Source organism: Phascolarctos cinereus, unplaced genomic scaffold (genome assembly GCF_003287225.1).
Source record: "Phascolarctos cinereus isolate Bilbo 61053 unplaced genomic scaffold, phaCin_HiC Scaffold_2;HRSCAF=192, whole genome shotgun sequence".
NCBI lineage: Eukaryota > Metazoa > Chordata > Mammalia > Diprotodontia > Phascolarctidae > Phascolarctos > Phascolarctos cinereus.
The window spans coordinates 21,114,964-21,128,572 of record NW_027555625.1 but is presented as its reverse complement, the minus strand read 5'-3'; the positions used below and the strand labels follow the sequence as shown (position 1 = coordinate 21,128,572).

At 40.4% G+C, this 13,609-nt stretch overlaps 2 pseudogenes; both read left to right on the top strand.

Moving 5' to 3' along the window:
• The first annotated feature begins 225 nt into the window (after window positions 1-225).
• Window positions 226-543, top strand: LOC110218411 (cytochrome c pseudogene; annotated as a pseudogene).
• Window positions 544-12,637: 12,094 nt separating this feature from the next.
• Window positions 12,638-13,183, top strand: LOC110218409 (succinate dehydrogenase [ubiquinone] cytochrome b small subunit, mitochondrial pseudogene; annotated as a pseudogene).
• Window positions 13,184-13,609: the final 426 nt, after the last annotated feature.

Genomic DNA, 13,609 nt, shown 5'->3' with positions numbered 1-13,609 from the left:
GTGTGACACTGGGCAAGTTACTTAACCCCATTGCCTAGCAAAACAAAACAAAACAAAAAGGAAAAGAAAAGAAATGAAATGAATTATCAAAGAAAACTGCCCTGATATTCTAGAACCACAGGATAAAATATAAATTGAAAGAGTCCACAGGAGGAAGCGTGAGTCTGAGCAAGGCAGCGACGGAGTGGGTGAGCATGGGGCTGCGGGGGCCGAGCCAAATTCACCATGGGTGATGTGGAGAAGAGCAAGAAGATCTCTGTTCACAACTGTGCTTGGTGCCACACCATCGAGAAGGAAGGCAAGCACAAGACGGGGCCCAATTTGAGTGGCCTCTTTGGTGGAAAAACCAGCCAGTCTCCCGGCTTCTCCTACACAGATGCCAATAAGAACAAAGATATCATCTGGGGAGAGGATATGCTGATGGAATACTTGGAAAACCCCAAGGAGTATATCCCTGGAACCAAAATGATCTTGGCAGGCATTAAGAAGAAGGGAGAAAGGACAGACTTGATAGCATACCTTAAAAAGGCTACCAATGAGTAATAGCTGTCTGCTGCCTTATTTATTATAAAAAGGAGACATCTCTCATGATGAGATTGCTTTTCTCTTTTTACATGTATCATAACAATCCTATTTAAATTGGTTTCATCAACGCGAGAACATTGATCATGAATGGCTGTTTAAAAATTTGTTCAGCAGTCCTAATAAAGGAATGGTCATAATTGCAGCCAAGAAAAAAAAAAGAATCCACCAATCACCTCCTGAAAAAGATCTCAAAATGAAAACTGCCAGGAAGATTATAGGCAAATTCCAGAGTTCCCAGGTCAAGGATAAAATATTGCAAGAAGCCAGAAAGAAACAATTCCAATATCATGGAACCACAGTCAGGATAACACAAGATTTAGCAGCTTACATGTTAAAGAATTGCAGGGCTTGGAATATGATATTCTGAAGGGCAAAGGAGCTAGAATTACAACCAAGAATCACCTGTGTAGCAAAACTGAATATAATACCTCGGGGGGAGGGGAATGGATATTCAGTGAGATACAGGACTTTCAAGCATTCTTGACGAAAAGACTGGAGCTGAATAGAAAATTTGATTTTCAAATATAAGACTCAAGAGAAGTATAAGAAAGTAAACAGGAAAGGGAAATCATAAGGGACTTAATGGGTTTAAACTCTTTACATTCCTACATTGGAAAGTGATATTTGTAACTCATAAAACCTTTCTCATAATTAGGGTAGTCAGAAGGAGTATATATAATCAGAGGGCAAAGGTGTGAGTTGAATATGAAGGGATGATATCTAAAAAATAAAATTAAGGGGCAAGAAAGGAATATACTGTGAGAAAGAGGGAGGTAGAATGAGGTAAATTATCTCACATAAAAGAGGCAAGAAAAAAATTTTAGAGTGGAGGGGAAGAGTGGGGAGGTGAGAGGGAGGGAGTGAACTTCATTCTCATCAAAATTGGCTCAAAGAGGGAATAACATACACACTCAATTGGGTAGCGAAATCTATAAGTAGGAAGGGAAGAGAATAAGAGAAGTAGGGGGTGATAGAAGGGAGGGCAGATTGGAAGAAGGGGTAGTCAGAAGAAAAACACTTTTGAGGAGGGATAGGGTGAAGAGAGAGATAAAGAATATAATAAATGGTGGGGAAGGGAATAGGATTGAGGAAATACAGTTAGCAATACAAATTGTGAAAAAAAAATGAAGCAAATTTTTTCTGATGAAGGTCTCATTTATCAAACCTAGAGAGCTAAGTCAAACTTATCAAAAATAGCAGCCATTCCCCAATTGAAAAACGATAAAAAAATATGATCAGTTTTCAGGTGAAGTCATGCCTATTAGATGGGCTAATAGGACAGCAAAAGTAAATGACAGATGTTGGAGGGGCTGTGGGGAAAATGACACTTTAATGCTCTGTTGGTGGAGTTGTGAACTAATTCAACTATTCTGTAGAGCATTTTGGAACTATAGCCAAAGGGCTATAAAACCACACATACTCTTTGACCTGGCAATACCACTACTATGTCAGTATCCCAAAAGAGATTTAAAAAAAATAGGGAAAAGATCTATATGTACAAAATATTTATATTGGCTCTTTTCTAGGGGCAAATAATTAAAAATTTAGGGGATGCTGATCAATTAGGGGATGAGCTGAAGAAGTTGTAGTATGTGATTGTGATGGAATAATATTGAACCATAAGAAATGATACACAGGATGCTCTCAGAAAACCAGAAAAGATTTGCATGGGCTGATGCAAAGTGAAATGTACTGTGTACAAAGTAACAGCAATGTTGTAAAATGATCAGCTGTGAATGACTTAGCTATTATCAGCAATAAAATGATGCAAGACAACTCTGAAGAGATTATGATGAAAAATGCTATCCATCCCCAGAGAAAGAACTGATGGTGTCTAAATACAGATTGAAGCATACTTTTTAAACATTTCTTTGTTTTTCTGGAGAATTTTTCCTATGTTTTCTTTCACAATATGACTATTATGGTTATGTTTCACATGACTAAACATGTATAACCTATAGCTAATTGCTTGCCTCTTAATGAAAGAAGATGGGGAGGGAGGATGGGAGACAATTTGATATTCAGAGTTTTAAAAATGAATGTTAAATACTATTTTTACATGTAGCTGGGGGAAAATAAAAGAAGAAAGAAAGAAGAAAAAAGAAATTATTGATTGTTTCTATGATTTGTTCTTTGACCAACTCATTTTTTAGTATCAGATTATATAGTTTCCAATTAATTTTAATCTGTTTTTTAATTTATGCATTTTAATGTATTTTCATCTATCCACAGCCCTTTATTGAATATAATTTTTATTGCATTGTGATCTGAAAATAATATTTCTGTTTCAATGTATTTGGTTGTGAGTTTTTATGCATTAATACATGGCTGATATTTGTGTAGGTACCATGTAACAGTGAGAAAAAAATGTGTATCCCTTTCTATTCCCATTCAAATTTCTCCAGAAGTCTATCATTAATAATTTTTTAAATCAATTTACTTAATTTCTTTTTTGTTTATTTTTTTTTTGGTTAGATTTAACTAGTTCTGAGAGGGGAAAATAAAGGTATCTCACTAGTATAATTTTACTGTATATTTCCTCTTGTAACTCATTTAACTGTTCCTTTAAGAATTTGGATGCTATAAGATTAGTTGCATATATGGTTAGTATTGCTATTGCTTTATTGTCTGTATTACCTGCAGGCAAAATATGGTTTCCCTGTTTATCTCTTTTAATTAGATCAATTTTTGCTTTTGCTTTATCTGATATAAAAATTGCTACCCCTATTTTTTTAAGTTCAGCTGAAGCATAATAGATTCTGTTCCAGACTCTTACTTTTCTCTCTATGTATCTCTCTGGTTCAAATATGTTTCTTGTAAACAATATATTGGAGGATTCTGGTTTTTAATCCACTCAGATCTCAAATTGTGACGTATTTCTTTGGGAGGATATGACCAATGCAGAAGTTTGTTTTGATGAGTATGTATGTTTATAACTGGTTGTTTTTCTTTCTTTCTCAATTTGGAGGTAAGAAGAAGAGAGGAATCATTTCTGCTAATTAAAAATATTAAAGTATATTATCCTTAATATAAAATTATGCTTAGTCATAACTTGTGATGCATATCTGTGTTTAATATACATGTAACTAATTGCATTCTGAGGAAGAAAAACAGATGATAGTACTGAATACTGAATGTTGTTCAGTCATTTCTGAGTTGTATCTGACTCTTCAAGACCTCATTTGAGGTTTTCTTGGCAGAGATACTGGAATGGTTTGCCATTTCCTTCTCTGGCTCATTTTACAGATTGAAAAAACTGAGGCAAACAGGTTTTTTTCGTTTGTTGTTGTTGTTGTTTTTTATTTTTTATTTTTTTTGCCCAGGGTCACAGAGCTAGTAAGTGTTTGAGGCCAGATTTAAACTCAGGAAGATGAGTCCTCCTGACTCCAGGCCTGGTACTCTATCCACTATGGCGCCACCTAGCTGCCCTGAATAGTGAATGCTGAGCCACAGTAGTGAGAAAATTCTATGGTGATGATTTTATCAGTAACTTTTAATAAATTCCTAAGTGGCAGAGAGGCCAAAACTCAGAACATGTCTCAAAGGCATATAAGTCTTTTACTTCCTGTTACTAAAGGGAAACAGACAAGGAGTCAATGAAATATCCAGAAATTGAGAATATCGCGATATATCTCAACTCTAATTTCAGAGAGAGAAGGGACTCCAGAAGCCAGCTGGTCTAACCAGAATGCATCCCAAACTGAATGCCCACTATAATAAGATTGACAAGCATTTGGTTCTCCCTGCTATGGGTCATTCAAATATCCTCCAATCTTTCCTTTAAAAGACCCTCATGAATGGAAAAACCAGCACTTACCCAAGAAGCCCATTTCACTTTGGGACAACTCTCTCTAATTGTCAGGAAGGTCTATGAGGAATGCCTACACCTGGTGTTCATAGAAAAGTAAATGGAGCTTGGCCTCCTCATTCTTAGCTCTCCCTCCCATGTCCTTCATCAACTCTTATCTTTTTTCTAGTCTTGGAATAGGATAAACAAGGAAGAGCTTCAGTGGGCCCAGATTGAATTACCTGCCTCAAGTCGTAGGACACGCAGTCTTTGTTTCTATTCTTTACCTTTACTCTGTGGGATGGCGTGCTCAACCATACACATATGCTAGGTGTCAGGCATGAGTGAGAACACCAAGACCATAGCCCTCGTCCAGTGGTACACCAATATCAAAAAGAACCAAAGGTGTTTGGCAACAATTGTGCACAATTTCCTCCTAAAAAACCTCATCCTTCCTGCAGTGCTGACATTCTTTTGATCTACTACTTCACCTTGGGGTAAGTTATGGGAATAGAAGTTCAGGGGTGTCCAGAACTGTCATCAGTCCCAGCATTGAACTTCCAGTGAGGACCCACCTGTAACATGGCCAACAGGTAACTGTTCTGTAGCTTAAAGAGGGTTAAAAACTTGCCCAAGCATTAAGATTATATGGTCAATGTGAAAGGTAGGACTTGCACTCAAGTGATCCAGTCTAAAACAGATATTTTCCACTCTACCTTGATGACTCCTGTGCAAGGAAAGAAATGAGTTGGCTTTGGGAGTGAACCCAAGGTGTTATTCATTTTTTATTTCAGCCAAAGACAAAGTTTATTAAAGATCCACCATATTGGGCTGACTCTTAAGCAATCTAAACATTTGTAACACTCGTATTAACAAGCAGGCTTCAGCAAGTCTCAGCCCTTGGCTAGATTTTAAGAATCTGAGCATTTGTATTGTTGATGCAAATGGGCCAGATTTAAGGAATCTGAGCCCTTGGCTAGTCTCTTAAAGAATCTTAGAATCTCAATTTTTTAAAAAAAAAAATCAGTAGTTTGGAGGATGACGTAGCAGGCATACTCATCAAATCTGTAGAAATTGAAAGAGAGAGAAAGACAGAGAGAGAGAGAGAGAGAGAGAGAGAGAGAGAGAGAGAGAGAGAGAGAGAGAGAGAGAGAGAGAGAGAGAGAGAGAGAGAACCCTTATACACTTGAAGAAAGAGAAAGGATCCAAAAAGATCTATTGTGGAAGAATGGTGGGCCCAATCAAATTATATGAAATTTAATAGGGACAAGTATGAAGTCTTAAGCTTGGGTTCACAAAATCAACTTCCCAAACCACAGCACTGAATAGGTGTTTCCTGTGGTCTCCAGGGGACTCAATATGATTTCAGACATGACATAAGTGCTCAACAAAGACTTGGTAAATTAATGAATATTGCCTCTGGGAGGAGGCTAGAAAAAGTACCTCTTCCTGCATACTATGGGATCTCTATCTTTTCCCCTGAAACACACACATAAACACACATACACACACACACACACACACATGCACACCATAACCCTACTTGAAAAGCCAGTCTTCAAATAAAAATAATACAAGACAGAGAAGGCTGGGAAAGATAATGGTTTATTCTGATTGTCCAGTGTTTTGCACCGGGTAGCCCACTAGGAAATGTAAGTGGAGGAAGGAGATATTAAGTAAAGGCAAAGGAGAGAGCTGACAGGCAGTTACACAGGGGTGGGAGATACCAGCCTGTAGGTAGGGAGAAGAGGTTTCTGAGAGGATAGAGAACCTGTAGCCAGGCCCCTCATAGGTCAAGGCTTGATTCCAAAGAAGCAGACTCCCAAGTCCTTTCTCTGGCTTGTAATCTCTAGGATTTGAACTTGCAGATGTAGTAGTTTTTGCTTGTACATGATTGATCTTTCCAGTTTTTGAATCCTAAGGAGAGATGTGATTCATCAGGCTATATAATAGATACATATTTATATTATATATATTACACATATATAACATACATTATATATAATATATATACATCAGGCTATATATGTGTGTGTGTGTGTGTGTGTGTGTGTGTGTGTGTGTGTGTGTGTGTGTGTAGGTATAATGGAACTTGTGGCCCCACAGCCAAGTAACCCCAACACCCAGACCCAGGATTCAGGGCATTCCCTAACCCCCTAAGCACTAATAAAGCTACAGATAGAGTCTTATGGTCGTAAGAGGCAAGGAGGAGAGAGGAAAGAAGCAAAGATATATCCTCTTAATGTGGGTGAAGTGGATTCTCTATCTCCCAACCTGTTAGCAAATACAGAAGGTTCGGGCTGAGGGGATGCAATTGTGATACAAGGAATTTTGATGTCTGTGAATCTCTTTTGTCTCACCTGTTTCTGATGTCAAGGTCACACAGTATCCAGGATTGCTGTTGCTGGGGGCACTCGCAGCCTAGGCTTGGTAGGTGAATAGGGCATTGCTGGTACATTTCCAATGCCAGTTCTGTAGGGGGAAGGCAGTCATGACCGAGAACCCCTCCAAACACACACACAACTTTTTCTCACTCTCCTCAAAATCCCCCACATTATTTCATCTGTTGAATGTTTCCAGATACTATCTCTCTGTTAGAATTTCTAATAATCCCATCATCTAGTCCTCAAAATCCTAGATACTACTGCTTGACACAGTGTAAAATGGAAGTCAGATTAGCCTTGTTGCTCTCCTGGTGCCTCTGAAACCAGAACTCAGCCATTGGCAAGGTTTTTGGAGCTTGTTACAATCACTCCTTCCTAGGAAGCTGGTCTTGGCTGTAGAAATGGGCACCAAATTTCTGTCTCCTTAAGCCCCACCCCAAAACCTGAGAGGATTGTTGATGACTACAATTACAAGAGAAAGAAAGGAATGTTCAATAAAGGGTCTTAGGAGAAGGGCCAATGTCTTTTGGAGGTCTTCTCTAGTAGTTTGAATTCTGGACTTTTCCGCCATTTTCATTTCATAGGAAAACCCAGAAAGATTTTGGTGGATTGGTGGAGGACTGAAGGAAGCTTCAGTAACTCCGAGGCACCCAGGCCTTTGGAAGTCAGCTGCCATGATGGTGTCAGTTTGTCCCCTTAAAGCCCCCTTCAGATTGAGAATAAGGAAAAGAAAAAACTTTTTCTAGAAAAGAAAAGATTTCTATTTATTTTTTAATAAATAGAAAGTCATTGCCAGTGTTATGGAAGAACATTTTATATCTGACATGATTGAAACAATCAATTTATTTCAATATATTGATTATATACTGTAAAACACTTTGTTTCCAAAGAGGATCTGTGTAGGGCCTGAGATTCTGCTTTTGCCTCCAAGGTGGCCAAATACCAATTCCTTCTTCTGTCTTGTCATTTCTAGGATTGACACTTTCAGACAGAAGATGTTGGTCGTGTCAATCAAAGAAGCATCTGATGGAGATTCCATGTATAATGAAGTGATGTCCATCAGAGACCAATGGGGAACAAATCTGGTGACACAATGACATCACTGGATTTTTGTGTCTCTGTGCCATTGCAGGCTTGTTACCTAGATATTCACCACTGTGTTTGGGGTTGTCCTGAAGGCATGTACTTTACTTGCTGAGGCTGACTCCATTTCCAACATCTAGAGAAGAGGCCCAGTAGAGATCAACATCTCTAGAAATAAGACGTGTCTCTTCCCTTCCATAAATTATGCTGGCTTGTGTTCACTCTTCCCGATGATGCTGCCTGTATTTGGGACAGAATTGCCCCTGGATTTATGACTAAAAGGTTTCATTGCTATTTTCCTTACTATTTCTTCTCATGAAATGCTTTTCTTTGAACCAGGAGTGAGGAGCTTGTGGTTTTGAGGCCACATGTGGCCTTCTAGGTCCTTGGGTGCAGCCCTTTGACTGAGTTTAAGTTTTATAGAAAAAATCCTCTTATTGAGGGGATTTGTTCTGTGAAGTTTGGACTTAGTCAAAAAGCCACACTTGAGGACCTAGAGGGCCACATGTGGCCTGCAAGCTGCAGGTTCCCCACCCCTGCTTTAAACTAGTTAGCTGGGCAGTCATAAGCTACAGTTTTAGTGGATGAATACCTATAGAACACCTTGAATCAAGTGGAAACGTTTTTAGGAAGTCTGCCCTGGGAATTGGGGTATACCTCCAAGCACGACACTTGGGTGATAGAATTGTTAGTCAGAAAGATAGCAGCAGGCTACATTGATGGCCCATGCCAACTCCATGCACTTTCTCTGCCTGGCCCCCACGCCTGAAATTGTCTCCTTCCTCATCTCCATGCCCTGGCTTGCCTATCTTTCTTCAAGTCCCAGATAAAATACCACTATCTACAAGAAGCTTTTCCTGATTCTTCCTTAATTCTTGTGCTATCCCCTATTGATTATTGTTATTTATTATATATATGTGTGTATGTGTGTGTGTGTGTGTGTATACACACATACACATATATACATATATTTGTATACATGCATACACACATATTTCCTTGTGAATATTTGCTAGTATATTGTCTTCACTCCTCCAGAACCATTACCTATGAGACCCTTGAGCAAGGACTACCTTTTGCCTTTCTTTGTATCCTCACTGCTTAGCATAGCACCCGGCATACAGTAGGTACTTGATGAATGCTTATTTCAGCAACTAATTTCCATGTGAGGAAACTGTAACAGTGGAGAACAGTGTCTTCCTTAGACCACTTTTTGCCTCAGCAAAGGATTCCCTGACTTAACACATGTTTGGTTGGACAACTTCTGAGTACCCTCAATACTCTCAGAGCCAATACTTCTCAATCTCCTCCAGACTAAATATACACATTTTGCTCACCAGTCCTTATAGTTCCTCGAGGACCTTACTGTAGTCCTCCAACCCCTATCCCCACTCCCAAGTACCTACTGCGGGTCTGTTAATGTTCCTCTTACAACATACCAATTATACTGAAAAAGGGATGAAAGTTTTTGTCAACAAAGTCTGTTGGGGCTGCTAGGTGGCTCAGTGGATAGAGCACTGGCCCTGGATTCAGGAGGACCTGAGTTCAAATTCGACCTCAGACACATAACACTTACTAGCTGTGTGACCCTGGGCAAGTCACTTAACCCATTGCCTAAAACAACAAAAACAAAAACAAACAAACAAACAAAAACGAAGTCTGTGAAAAGATTCACTGATTTTATCAGTGGAAATGACACTGAAGAAGAGGCCTGACATTAGCTTTGCCGCTGCACCCTAATGACCCTGGGAGCTTTCCATATGATAAGCAGCTGTGACCTTCCATGTGTATTTTCCCCCAATTGAATGGGAAGTCCTTGAGAGGAGGGACTGTCTGGCTTTCTGTCTGTGCATCCAGACTTAGCACGGCACTTTGTATGTAGTGAATGCTTAATGAATGCTTTATAATTAATTAATTCATTCATTCCTGAGACCTAGACCTCATTTTGAAAGGTCAGAAATTGAGCTCAGGCTCAGGAGCTCAAATGTACAACTACAAGTCAAATGTGGAGAAACATTCATCATTTCTGAGTTCTTCTTCTGTGTGTAAGCCCAGCATCCACCATGGACTCCCTCTCAGTGGCTGGAGCCACATAGAAATGAAACATAGGTGTTGGGGCAGACATATGTGGCCACCACAATGTAGGCACAGGAAGTTCCCAGGGATCTTACCTAGCTGTTAATGCCCACACTGTCTCTCACACTGAATAATGACCCTCCCAATAAAGTCTCAAAACACATTTGGTAATTCAATACGTGTGAGGACTTCTCCATTGTCTTCCATACTTTTGCTGAGAAGGGATAAGAAAACATTCCAAGAATATTGAATATATATGTCTAACTAAGATAGTCTAGCTAGGTGTAATAGGGCATTACCCTCCTTATGTGGAGCTTAAACAGAGTGATCACCCTTCAGAACACTACTGGACTCACTGCCATATTCAGTTTCATTGTCCTGAGTTCCGTGTGGTCCATTGCTATGCTAGCACTCTTATTTGTTAAATTCTAAAATTGTTACCTTTCTCATTAATTACTCAGTTACTACTGATGCCTCTTCCCCAGTTTATTTGTATGTGATTTTTATATAAACTGTAGAAATGTCTCTTTTCCAGTAAGTGGTTCCTCACCTCTTCATACATAACACAATTCCAAAATTCCTAAACTTCAAGAAGCATCTATGATCTTTTGATCAGACTTATCAGCTATAAAATTCACTGATTTGTTCTTCAGTTGTATCAGATGTTTTGTGACTCCATTTGGGGTTTTCTTGGCTAAGATACTGGAGTAATTTGTCACTTCTTTCTCCAGCTCATTTTACAGATTAGGAAACTGAAGCAAACAGGGTGAAGTGACTTGCCCAGGTTCACACAGCTAGTAAGTATCTGAGGCCTGATTTGAACTCAGAAAGATGAGTCTTCTCATTTCCAATCCCAGTGTTCTATCCACTGAACCACCTAGCTGTCTCATAGGGATTTATAGAGGCCTAGATTTAGGGATGCAACAGCATTGGGGCTGGCTCATTTTTCTGGGGACATTATGGAAATCAGTCATCAGGGAGGAAAAATCAGCTGTGTCTGCATCAGGAGGGGGCTTTTGCTTCTCTATCTGCTCCTGCTCCTGGCCCAGGTGGTGCTGCTCCTCCTTTGACTACCTAATGAATGAGGCCTCATGCCTGTGGCTCGTGGGGGACTAACTCAGTAAAGCTCCCTCTGAAGTGATCTGTTATTTCTTCTGGACTGGTCTTGTACAGAGTGACTTATATATGCTCTCCACCATTAGAATGGGAGCTCCTTGAGATAAGGACTTATTTTCTGTCTTTCTTTGCATCCTCAGTAGTATCTGGGACACAGGAAATGGTGAATAAAAATGTGCACATTGATTGGTTGCCTGAAAAGCAATTGAACTCATCTCTGAAGATGATGGTTTGCCTCTCTCTTCATGGATCTGGCGGTCTCTGCTCTGCCAATTCTTCCTTATAGGTCATTCAGCTCTGCTCAACAACTGTACCAACCACATGAACAAAAGTCTCTTCTTTTTAGAGGCAGGGACAGTGGACAGGACCTTTGATACCCGGAGAGGCAGAGATATGCTACCTGCACTGGGCAGGGGTTGGCATGAGGAAGATAGGACCCAGGAAAGTGGAACTATCTCAAGAACTCAGGGGCCATTGGAATATGGTCCCAGATGGGACCTTAGAACACTGGGGCAACCAACTCCATGTGTGACTCAATCAAAGCACAAACTGCTTCTTCTGAGGGGAGGACCTACCAAAGCCATCGGCTTCTCTGTATGCTTCACGCAATTTGATACACACAGAAACATAAGAAGACCAAGAATCTTCTGAGTGTGACAGCCTTAGAGGCTTCCAGGAGGGGAGAAGGGGGCTGGGCCAAGGAAGGATTTCATGAAGCCAAAAGCATGAATGCTTGTGGATCAAAGAGGCTTCTGCCTTCCTGATCCAAATGAGCAAACACTGGAGCAGGAGCCCGAAGTTTGATGCCAGCTGCTCAGTTGGAAGGACGTCTCAGAGTCAATAGAGCTTCCCACACATGGAGAGAAGGCTAAGGTCTGAGTTCAACAAGAAATGGTGTTCTACATGACCTAAGGGAAATTCTAAGCTGAACTGAAATGAGGAGGTGGGCCTGGAAAGTAGCATCACTCCAGCTCTTACTGAAGAATCAAAGTTATTGGAGAAAGAGGTGACCGACGTGAAATCCGAAGATCCGTGTTGGGGCATTTCTAGCTCTGTGACCTTGGTAGTTTCTCTGAGTGTCCATTTCCTCTTTTCTAAAATTAGGGTTGTTTTTACAAGCCTCACATGAGGAAAGTACTTTATAAATCATAAAACACTACCTTGTTTAAAAACTGGAGGTTTATTAAAAAAAATTCAGGCATCAGATCAAAAGTTTATTCAAAGATACAGAATGATTGGAGGAGTCTACTAGAAATCTACTCACAGACATAACCTAAGAGGAAGGAACTTAAAGGACAATCCTCATTAACGAGTTCTCATAAGAGGGTACTGTCTCCTTCCTCCAAAGAATATAGGAGAAAGCCAAATTTCCTATATCAAGGTCAAACTTAGTTTTGCAATTTCATGTAATTCAAATTTTTGTTTTGAATGATCTCTTTGACTCCTTGGTTAAGAATTCTCACCTTAACAATATTGTGATAAGAACTTAAACTTGATCTCTTCTACTTTTTAAAAATAGTGTGACCATTTATATTCAGGTCACTTATCAACTTTGAGCTAAATGTGGCATATGGGGATGAAAGGCCCTGAGGCGGCTTCGGGCAGACATGGCGCTGGCTGCGGCTGCGGCGCTGGGGCGCCTGAACCTTCTGAGCTGTGCCCGGGGCCGAGCTCTGCTCCTGGATGCCCGAGTGGTCAGACCCGCCTTCGCCTCAGCGTCTCTGCTGGACTGGCCTGTCCCCGGAGACAGCACATCCGCCTGTCTGCCAGCCGCAGCTCTAACTCTAAGGCTGCGTCTCTGCACTGGACTAGTGAGAGAGCTATCAGTTTCTTGCTGCTGGGCTTGCTCCCAGCTGCCTATCTGTACCCGAGCTCTGTGGTGGACTACTCACTGGCTGCAGTCCTTACCCTCCACAGTCACTGGGGTCTTGAACAGGTTATTACTGACTACGTTCATGAAGACAAGTTGGTGAAAGGAGCCAATGCAAGCCTCTTGATGCTCTCAGCGGTGACCTTTGCAGGACTCTGCTATTTCAACTATCACGATGTGGGCATCTGCAAAGCTGTCACCATGCTGTGGAGCCTCTGACTTTCCTGGAAACAGAAATGATTGTACACCCATTGCCTCTGCTCTATCACATTATTAACCAATGAAAATGAGAGGAAAGTAGCAATGAACTCCACTGGTGAGACCTCACTCATTCTCCAGTCAGGCACAGTTAATTTCAATAATTGGTTTCTATGAGGAATGTAATCCAAGAAGGATTAGATTAAGGAAATTGTGAGATTAGCTTGTGTTCCAAGTTCTGAGAGTTACTAAGTTGTCTCAGGATCTCACTAGGTTTATATCTTGCTTAACCCTTGTAAGCTGCCACATTTCAATTTACTGATCTCTTAATTCAGTTATTCATCATCCTGTTGTGACTGGATTTGTCCAGCAGCCCTGTCCCTCTTAAAATGCTTCTTGTTCTTGGGAATACTGAGCAAAAAGCCATTTTGTTAATTCATATAATAAAAAATATGTAAGAAAGGGAAAAAAAGGCCCTGAGGCAAGGAACACTGAGTGGGGGGTAGAGGG